The 9395-nt window shown below is 60.1% G+C and overlaps 1 long non-coding RNA gene across 1 annotated transcript; it reads right to left on the bottom strand.

The window, feature by feature from the left end:
* Positions 1 to 559: 559 nt before the first annotated feature.
* LOC141569279 (uncharacterized) lies at positions 560 to 6612 on the bottom strand. The gene is made up of 3 exons (XR_012492782.2): positions 6260 to 6612; positions 5908 to 5968; positions 560 to 859 (listed from the first exon to the last, which is right to left on the bottom strand). It is a non-coding gene; the product is annotated as an uncharacterized LOC141569279 (long non-coding RNA).
* Between the last annotated feature and the right edge of the window lie 2783 nt (positions 6613 to 9395).

The following is a 9395-nucleotide window of genomic DNA, read 5'->3' as shown; positions in this document are numbered from 1 at the left end:
GTCAGATACCCATTCCCAGAGCAGGCCGCAGGCTCGGCTTTCAAGGGCGCCAACAACCAACTAATCCTTCTCCCTCTGTAATTCTCAGCCCCTTGGGGACATGGCACCTGGTTCCTGGGAGTAGGGGGGAAAACTCAGGTCCCTGCTTTCTCTGGGCCTGGCTATGACAGGATGGATCTCAGAATCCCTCCCCACCCCCTCTCTACACTGATCCCTCCCCCACCGCTGGATGTCACTTGGCAGCCACTGCTGATGAGCCACAGGATACCCCCTCCACCCTCAGCGCTTGGCATCAGCCTCAGCCTCACAGCCTCTCTGGGCCTTGGTTTCCCCACCTGTAAAATGGGAGACTTGCCCAAGCCACAGTGTGGGAGGCCCTGAGAACAGGGAGGACAACCAGATGGTCGGACACTTAGAGGCAGCCAACTAAGAGCATAGTGATACCCCTTTTGAGAGGCAAACACCCCAGTGTGTACCTGTGTCTGAAATCCTCTGGAGGTAAGAGAGAAAGGGGTCTCTCTGCAGGGCACGACAGGTGCACAGGCATTCATTGCCTCAGTCACAGACAGAAATTGGCACCCCAGGTGGTACACAGGGTGGGGAGGGTGTGAGGACAGGAGCATGGGGTCTGTGGGCACTGCCGGGAACTCTCCAAGGCCAGCTCCCAGGAAGGCAAGTAGACATTATCCCTCTGGTGCTACCAAGAAGGATGGCAGCCATCAAACTGGTATTATTTCTGCACCTACACAGATCTGTGTGCAACTGTCCCAGAGTTGTTGGAGGTCTTGCCTCGCTCCATGCAGTCCCCTCTGGCTGGCAGGGTCCCCCTGGGGTCTTCCATTGTCTGGAGTGTGTATTCCTGCAGGGAGATTGAGCCCATTAGGCAGAGGAACGAGGCAGGGACCATGCTGGGCCTTCCCCAGCCTGAAGGCCAGTCTTGAGGTCTGGTAGCCAGGGGTAGGTGAGATTTCCCAGCCGGTGGTCCCCTTACAGCCTCCTCTTGACCACATCCCTAGCAGCATGTTTTGGGGGGTGGGGTGCAGCCTGGGAACAGGCTGGAATGGGGGCCTGGGAACTAAGGCGGTGGCCCCTGGGGGACGCTCGAGTGGGGCCAGCTGTTGCTGCCTGGCTCCAATTCCCGCTCTGCACCGAGGATGGTCCCCTGGGCCAAGGCTGGTGGTCTGCCTGGGAGGGCGTGGGCGGGCCATGAGGACTGTGCCTTCCTCTGGGTGGACGGTGGTCCCAGGAGCAGCAGAGGTGGGAGGGAGCTACCTTCATGCTGAATGGCAGAACTGCCATCCAGAAGGTCTATCTGGTCTCCCAAGCAGCAGGTCCAAAAGTCTGTTCTGAGCCCCCATCCCACCCTCATCTGGCACCTGAGCCAGCCTCCTGCCTGAGCTTGTTACAGGCCCCTCTTCCCCTCGCCCCTCCCCCCCCCCCCCCCCCCCCACTACACAGGGCCTTCCCTCCTACCGCAAGCCTGGAACCAGCCTGTATCCTCCGGTCTGGTCCTACTAGGCTGATCCTTCTGTCCAGGGAGCCTCGCGACCAGGACCAGGACTATCCTAAAACTGCTACTCAACCTTCAAGATCCCATGCAAGTGTCCCTGTCTCTGGGAAGCCACCCCAATGCTGGGCCCAGCACCAATGTGGTATCGTCCTCTTTTCAAGACTGCTTAGTGGCGTTGCGTCCGCCGGGGGCTGGGGTGCACAGCTCCACACCAAGGTGAGAGGCTTTGTCTCCCCAGACCTCGGTTTTCCCATCTGAACTGTCCTTGGCTGAAAGCATCCACAGGTCCTGTTGGAGCACATTTGAGCTCTGAAGGGAGACTGAGGCCACCAGGACCTATGCCTCCACCTCCAGCTTCTGACGAGGTAGAAACGTTCTGAAGAGTGGGATTTGATAGGGGCAAACTGAGGTTTCCCCCAGAACAAGAGAATAGGGACCCAGCTGGCATCCCCAGAAACACTTGGCTGGCTTCGGTGGAGGCCAAGGGACAGGCAGAGCTGCTGGTGGGGTGGGGACGAGAGGGGGAATCTTCTTACTCCTGGAATCCCTCCCGCCTGCCCAGCAGCCCCCAGGGAAGCCCTGTGATGCAGGAACCTGATATTTTAAGACTTAAAGCAAATGTTTCTGGAGCCCAAACTGAGCCAAGGCTCCCACCCAGGCCTCGTGGGGGCAGGGCCAGCCACAGAGGAGAGGAACCCCCCCAACACACACACACGCCCCTCCAGGAACCAACTGTGCCCCTCCTCGAGCTGCAGTTTCTGGTGAGACAGAAGGGACAATGAGGCGGGACCCTCTTTGAGGAGTCAGAGTCGGGGTCAGCTTCAACATCGAGGGTTGGGGGTTGGTGTTGGCTCCCCGCTCTGCTGGTCCCTCTCTCTTAGGCCTCCAGCACAATGTGAATCTCTTCAGGAGCCCTGAACCCCTCCAGGGCTGGCCCTTCCTGGTTGCTACCAGACTGTCCCTCCCCACTGCCATCAGAGTGGGTAAGCCACCGTGCTGCTTTTGACACACTGGCAGAAGCCACCTGGAGCTCAGGGTTGAGAAACCTGAAGCTTCTGGGTCCATGGAGCAGGAGATCTAGGATTGATTGGCGATGTCTGCCTGGGATACAGGAGTGAGAACATTGATTTGTATACTAGAACTGGTTTGATGAAAAACCAACATGCTAGAGTTTCTTCACCTCAACATCAGAAGGGACTCCCAGTTGCCTGCACAACAGAAGAGCCTGAAGCTTGGCTCAGGCCAAGAAGAGCTGGCCTGGGTGAAGCCTAGGCTCCAGGTTGCACCCAGGGACTCAGCGAGGCCATCTTCCTTCTGGGAGCTTCCCAGGGCCCTGAGAACTGGAGCACCATAGGTGGAGGGGCTGGGTGGGTTGGTGGACAGCACAGGGCAGGGAGGCTGAGGCCCCCAGTGGGTCTAACAGGATTAGGACCTAATCCCTAAGAAATGTTTTGGGGGCTGGGCCAGCCCAGGCCCAGCTGGGAATGTGGGGGATGAGGAGGCAGATGTTGTGGGGATTCTTCCAGGGTGGGCTGTCCTAAGGACCCCAGTCAGCTGACCCTAGTCAGCTGGGTCCCCAGCCTTCAAAGCACCTGCACTGAGTTCCTGGTCTGGTCTCAGCTGGCAGGGCTGGGCCACATCCCTACCCCAAGCCACAGAGCCTGTCAGAGCAAAAAGCTTCCTCAGGGGCCATTGACCATTTTACAGATGGGAAACCAAGGCCCAGAGAGGGGAAAGTCCTTTCAGAGTCACATGGAGAGCCTATAGGCAGCCCTATGGTGCAGACTCCTTCCTAGACTCTACCCCAGCCTCTGAGACCCTCCTGTCTAGGCTGTGGGAGGGATGGAGCTCGGGACAGCTGGGTGTGGAAGAAAAAAGAACTGAGTGTGAATCCCAGTCTCCTGCCTCTAGGGCCTGGGTGCTGCCCGTGCATCCGGAGCCCCGGCTTGCCCACCAGACAGTAGTCTGCTTGTTGCTGGCCCTTCTGCCCTGGTGAACTTCTGTGCACTCTTAAAACCCACTGGGGCTTGAACAGCAAGGCCCAGAATGACACACACATGCCCGGCTCCATCCCCAGCTGTTCATCCCCCTCCCCTGACAGGGAATTCTATGCCTTGTGCCCCCCTGGGAGCCCACTAGCCCTCCTCCTTCAGACCGTACCAAGCCTGGCCCTGTTTCCTCACCTCACTGGACACCATGGGTGAAGGGGCTGGGTGGGTTGGTGGACAGCACAGTGCAGGGAGGGACTCTTGGCTAGGCCTGGACTCATGCTATGAGTACAGACATGCTGTGTCACTGTGCCTCACTTTCCCCAGCTCTAGAATGGAGATGGTGAGTGCCAGGTGGGTGAAGAGCACTGAGTGCCCTGACCAAATGCTCAGAGGGAGATCAAGGTGGGCTGCCCAGAGGAAGGGCAGCTGCTGGGAGCTGCTCCCACAGTGGGTACCACTTTTGGGGTGCAGATGCTGTCCATAGTCCCCTTGTACAGCCAGGTGCTCGGGGCTTCAGCCTCTCACCAGGACCCTGCTCTCTGCAGGCAGACCCCTGACTAATAGCCCCGACAGGCTAGGGGGCCAGGGAACTGACCACCAGGGGCTGAAGTCTGCAGAGCAGCCCCTTCCAGGAAGCCAGGCTGCCCAGAAGTCACTGCTTCCCAGGTGATCATGGCCAGTACCTGCCCACCACTGCCACCATCGCCCCCATGAGAGTTCCAACCTCACACCCATTACTGCTTCATCTCAGCACTTCCACTCCTTGGGCCTCGGTTTCCCCACGTCTGGGAGAAGGGCAGGCGGACAGAATTTGATTGGCGGAGAGGAGAGGGCATCCGAGGTGTTTTGGGCAGCTGGGATTGGAGTGGGGAGAAGAAGCAGGCGGTGGGACTCGGGATGGGAGGGCAGGAGGTGGGAGGAGGGAGGAAGGCCCCCATCGGTCCCTCCAGAGGCACAGAGAGGTCCAGGGCTCCACATGTAGGAAGCACAGGAACCCGGATTTAAGTCAAGGGCAGTCAAGGCCATGTAGGTAGGAGCTGCCTCCCCTGAGAGCACCACACTCTGGGGCCTCACACCACTGCTCACCGCCATTGTCCCCGCTGTTCCCTCACACAGAGCTCGGTACCCAGGTGTCGCTCGGGAAGGCCCAGGGGGCCAAGAACGAAAGCTACCTGCTTTTGGAAACCTGCTCCCACCCCAGACTCTCTGACCACAGAAGCCCCATTGAGGCTGCACCCCAGGTCCCCTCCCAGGCCTGTGACTGGGCCAGAAGGTAGAGGCAGATGGGCTAAAGACCAGGCCTCCTCTTCAAGGCCCATGTGACCCTGGTGGCTCAGGTTGGAGCTCACTCACCTGTCCACAGGTGAGGGCAGGTATGGACAGAAAGATAGCAGTAAGGCAGGGTTCAAGGATGGCCTCGAACCCAGGCCCAATTCCTTTCCTTAGCCACACCCCTGTCAGGGGCCCCTCCTCCTCCTGCCAACCCCCCACCTCCCCACTGGTTCCCAGGCCCCTAGCCCTGCTTGGGCACCCAGGCTCCAAACCAGAAAAACTAGATGAAGAATAAACAAGCCTATGCTGCAGCCTCCACCACGTCCAGCACAGGTAGGGCCATGGAGCTGGGTCCCACCCCTCCTGGGGTCCTGAGGGGCAGGGCGGGAGGGATAGCTGGGGAAAGGGGCGTGCAGAGTCCACACTCCCAGCCAGCACCCAGCCTTCCCTAGTCTGGCCCCTCCTGCCTCCCCAGCCCAAGCTTCTGCCACACCAGGCACAGCCCCCTGTACTGGCCCTGTTGTCTCTCCAGGGATGGGCTTTGGACCTGCCAATCTGCAAAGCAAGAACTGCAAATCCCACTGACCTGGGTACCATGGGCTGCCTCTGGCAAGAAAGCTTCTCATCACTGGGAGCATGAGAGTAGGGCCAGAAGACCGCAGGGGGCTGCAGAGGGGAAGCACAGGCTGGAGGGTACAGCGGGTGACCCTGAGGTCCCCTTCAGATGGAGAGTCCCTGGATCCAAGACTCCCTCCTAGAGCCCAAGGTTCAGGGATTCTAACCTCTGGAATGGCGACACGTGTCATGTGGTGAGCACATTGCTTCATGTCATAGGTGCTGGACAAACACTCATTTAATCAATAAACAACCCAGTGGGGTTCAGTAGCAGTGAGTGTCTCAGACTCCTCAGCCTCCACTCTCCCCAGCACCTGCTCCTGCCCTCTCCATACCCTCTCTGAGGTCAGGCCAGACCACTGGGCCCTGTAATACCTTGGACAGGCCTCCCCTCTCCAGCGCCTGCCACTCCTGCCCCAGCGGCCTTGCACGTGACTTAATCAAGTGAGGGTAGAAACCGCTGGTTTGGATTCAAGTAACTGGAAATGACCACAGCGGAAAACTAGGAAAGATACTTACCTCCCAGGCTGCTTGGAATTTTTCAGTGTACTTGAAGATTCTTAGCTGGAGAGTCTCCTCTCTACAAAAGTGGGAGAGAAGGCTCGTGCTTTAGGGGAACAGCGGAGAGGCTGGCTGGGGAGAGCCATGTCCAAGGGCGGGCCTGTGGATGTCCAGGACTTAACCAGCAGGGGGGGATGCAGTGCTGGGCTTGGGATATAGGCCAAGATGGGACATGGGGCCAGGAGACTGTCTGAGGGGGCTGGGGAAGGCAGCTGAAATGTTGGGGTGGAGCAGGGACTCTCCCCAGCTGAGCCCTGCCTGCCATCCTCAGAGCCTAGACCCCAGTGATATGGGACTCAAGGGACCTCACCTAACTGTCCCATCAGGAGCAGTTTGAGGCCAGGACATCAGGTGAGGTGCAGAGGGGCGTCCGGAGAACACTGGAGTCAAGCTCTCTTGACCAGACTAGCTGTCAGCTCAGAACAATTTGAAGAAGAGGGGTTGGAGTCGGGGGTGGCACAAGGCAGGATAAGGGCCTGAGGGTGAAGGGGCCAGGGTGGCAGGGTGGGACCTTGCTGAAGGCCCTGCCACACAGTTGGTGCTGGGCAGGCCTACCCTTCCTGGGGGCCTGGCAGCAGCCACAGACTTGAGGTGAGGGTGAGAGCTGAGTCCAGGGCTGCTCCAAGCAGAGTGGGCCAGGCACCCAGCTGTCTTGTGAGGACATGCTGCCCCACCCTTGGGCTTTGCCATCGACATTCACATGACCCACGTCTGGCTGCCTGCCTGGCCAGCACCACTGCCAATCATGCTGACCTTCCTCCCACCAGCACCTGCTGGGAGCTGACAGAGGTCTCTATTCCCGGCCGGGCGCCTGCTTGGGTTATATTTAGGCCATTGGGGTGGTGCTGGGCCGCTGATGCCCTCCTGGGGCCCAGAGCAGGGGTAGCTGGAGCTGGGCTGTCTGCCCAGGCCCGGCCTGATGACTCGGGTTGAGCTCTGAGGCACAGGTTGCTGCTTGTGGGCTTCTCTCTAGGGTCCTGGCCCTCTGTCCATAGCCACTTGCAGGCTGGGAGGCATGGGCTCTGGCCATGGTTCGATTGGGGAACTGAAACTGGACTAGAGTCTGAGCTCCTAGCCATGGAAGGATAAGACTGACAGTGCTGAAAACCCCAGGATCTCAGCCTGGGGTGGGGGGTAGGGAGCAGGAGCTCTAGGCTGGGGGCAGGGCAGTGACCTTTGAGCTCCAGAGCTCAGACATCCATAAGCTCCGTTGGTCCCTCCTGGGATCTCCCGGGGTCCTGCCAGAGGGGACACCGAGTTCCAGACCCTTCCTGACTGCCCGGCCTGGAGCCCTCTTTCCTCCTGCTGCCGGGCAGGATATTCCCAGGGAGGAAACGGCCCCTTGGAGGTCACCCCATCCCCGTTGGAGTCCAGGGCTTCTTCCTGCCCCACCTGAGCCTTGGTCCTGCCCTCAATTCTGCCAGTCCAGGCCTGACCCAGACTTCCTGCCTCAGTAGCATGGAAGGCCAGGGATGTCTCAACCTCATCAGGCCTGGCAGACAGCCCGAGTGCCTGAGAGCCTCCACCTGGGACACCTCCTTCAGACACCCCCAGTCTGGCATCACCTGCTGCTCCCACCACCCAACTCCATGGGGAAAGGTGACCTAAGACATCCCCAGTCTGTCTACAGAAGCTGATGGCTGCATCAGAGCATCACCCTGGCTATGGCAGAGGCTGGCCCATCTTGTATCCATAGGGCTGGCTTTGAACCAGCAGACTAGCCTAGTTCTGAAGGGTCCTATGGTAGAGGTCACAGCCCTGCTCCATAGGCAGTCTCGTCTCCAGGGGAGGTCCCTCCTACGCCTAGCCCTCCCCTTCCGTCCAGGCCCCTCACCCACCAGGTCCTCACCCTCCATTCAATGGGGCTTCCTGCCCCTGTCGACCCCAGATCAGGGCAAGTCGCCTAGCCATCCCCCTCCACCCTCCACCCTAGGAAACGCAGCTGGGGGGCTGCAGTAGTGGGTTGGAGAAGCTGAGGGCAGGGCTGGGGGCTCTGGAGGGAAGTGGGAGGCCCCAGCCCAGCCTGCTCTGAGGTTCAGGAAGTGGGGGTCTCAGAAGCTTCCTCTTAGCCAGACATGATCTCGGTGGGGCTGGGCAGCTGGGGGGTCAGAGGCCTGGCCACAGCTGCCCCTTCCTCTCCAGCCGGTCACCAGCTGGGTGGGCTATGCTACCATAGGCATGGGTAGTTAGGTGTCCCTTGGGCCCGCAGGTGGCCGGCAGTCAGGGCCAGAAGGTCTCTGAGCCTTCCCAGGCTGGAGGCATGTTAGCCACGGCCTCCTTGGGGGCTGTGAGCACAGCCCACCCTGCCTGTCAGGATTTGCCGTCAGAGGGTGTGGCAGGGCTCACCCAGCAGGCCCCAACCCAGCCCAGGCCTGTGTTCCCTCCAGCAGGAAATCCCCTGAGACTCAATTTTCCCATCTGTACAACAAGGTAACAAACCCTGGGGCCAACAGACAGACAGAGGGGCCAAGTGAAGGCTGGAGCTGGGCTTTCTGGGGCAGTGCAATATGTCTAGGCCTATCCCACCCGAGACCAGGGGCCCCACTACCTGGCCTTTGATCAAGCCTTGGCCTCTCCTGGTGTGTCTGCCTGACCCACCCTTAACTCAGAGACCCAGCCCCTCCAGGACCTTTTCTCCCTGACCAGGTGCCCCCAGCTCAACCTCTGCTGGGGGACCCGGGCTGTGGAGATCTCCTGGGCCCATGCACGCACCCTCAGGTGCTGCTAAAGGCTCCAGAAGGCCCTAGCCCAGCCAGGCCCAGAGTGTACAAGGCCAAGGAAAGGGTTTTTGCCATCAGGGCAACAGGTGGGAATCATGGAGGCTACACGGAGGACCCCACCATCAGGTACACTGTCATGTTGGCTCATCCTGCACCCGTGACGGGGGCCTAGAACGCACATGAATAGGGAGACCTGTGTTCGGGGGCACTGACTTGCTCAGGTCTCAGTCCATCTGGGTCTCTGGCCAGGGAGGGTCTCAGAGTGGCGCGAGGCCAGCGTCACGGCTCACAAGTGTGTGCGCCTGTGTGCAGGGCCTCCCCAGGCCCCCGCCCCGGCCCACACATGATGGGCGGTCGTCCATCAGCACGGCCAGCCCTTTTGGCCATCCATCACCAGCCAGCGGCCACAGGAGGAACGGCCTGTTTGTTTTGCCAGCTCCATGTCGTTCCCTGGGGCGGGGGCAAGAGGAAATGGCCATTTTCTGCCTGGGCGGGTGGACAGCAGAGGTGTGCAGGGCACCAAGGGCAGGGCCAGGCTGGGATATGGCGGGACCTCAGCTGGGCAAGTCCCCTCATAGATGCCCAAAGCCTTGCCCCGCTCTGTGCCTCAGTCTCTCCTCTGGCACCAGGGTGAGTGACATTGGGGTTTTCTGACTGTTCCCACGGCAGCTGTCTCCAGCCAGGTCACTCACCCCTGCCCCTTGCCACTGGGTGGGGTGGGCTCAG

The sequence above is a fragment of the Rhinolophus sinicus genome, chromosome 9, assembly GCF_057876585.1.
Source record: "Rhinolophus sinicus isolate RSI-liver-muscle chromosome 9, RSI-T2T, whole genome shotgun sequence".
Lineage (NCBI taxonomy): Eukaryota > Metazoa > Chordata > Mammalia > Chiroptera > Rhinolophidae > Rhinolophus > Rhinolophus sinicus.
Note: the sequence above shows the minus strand (reverse complement) of the source record. Positions and strands in the feature narration are given on the sequence as shown.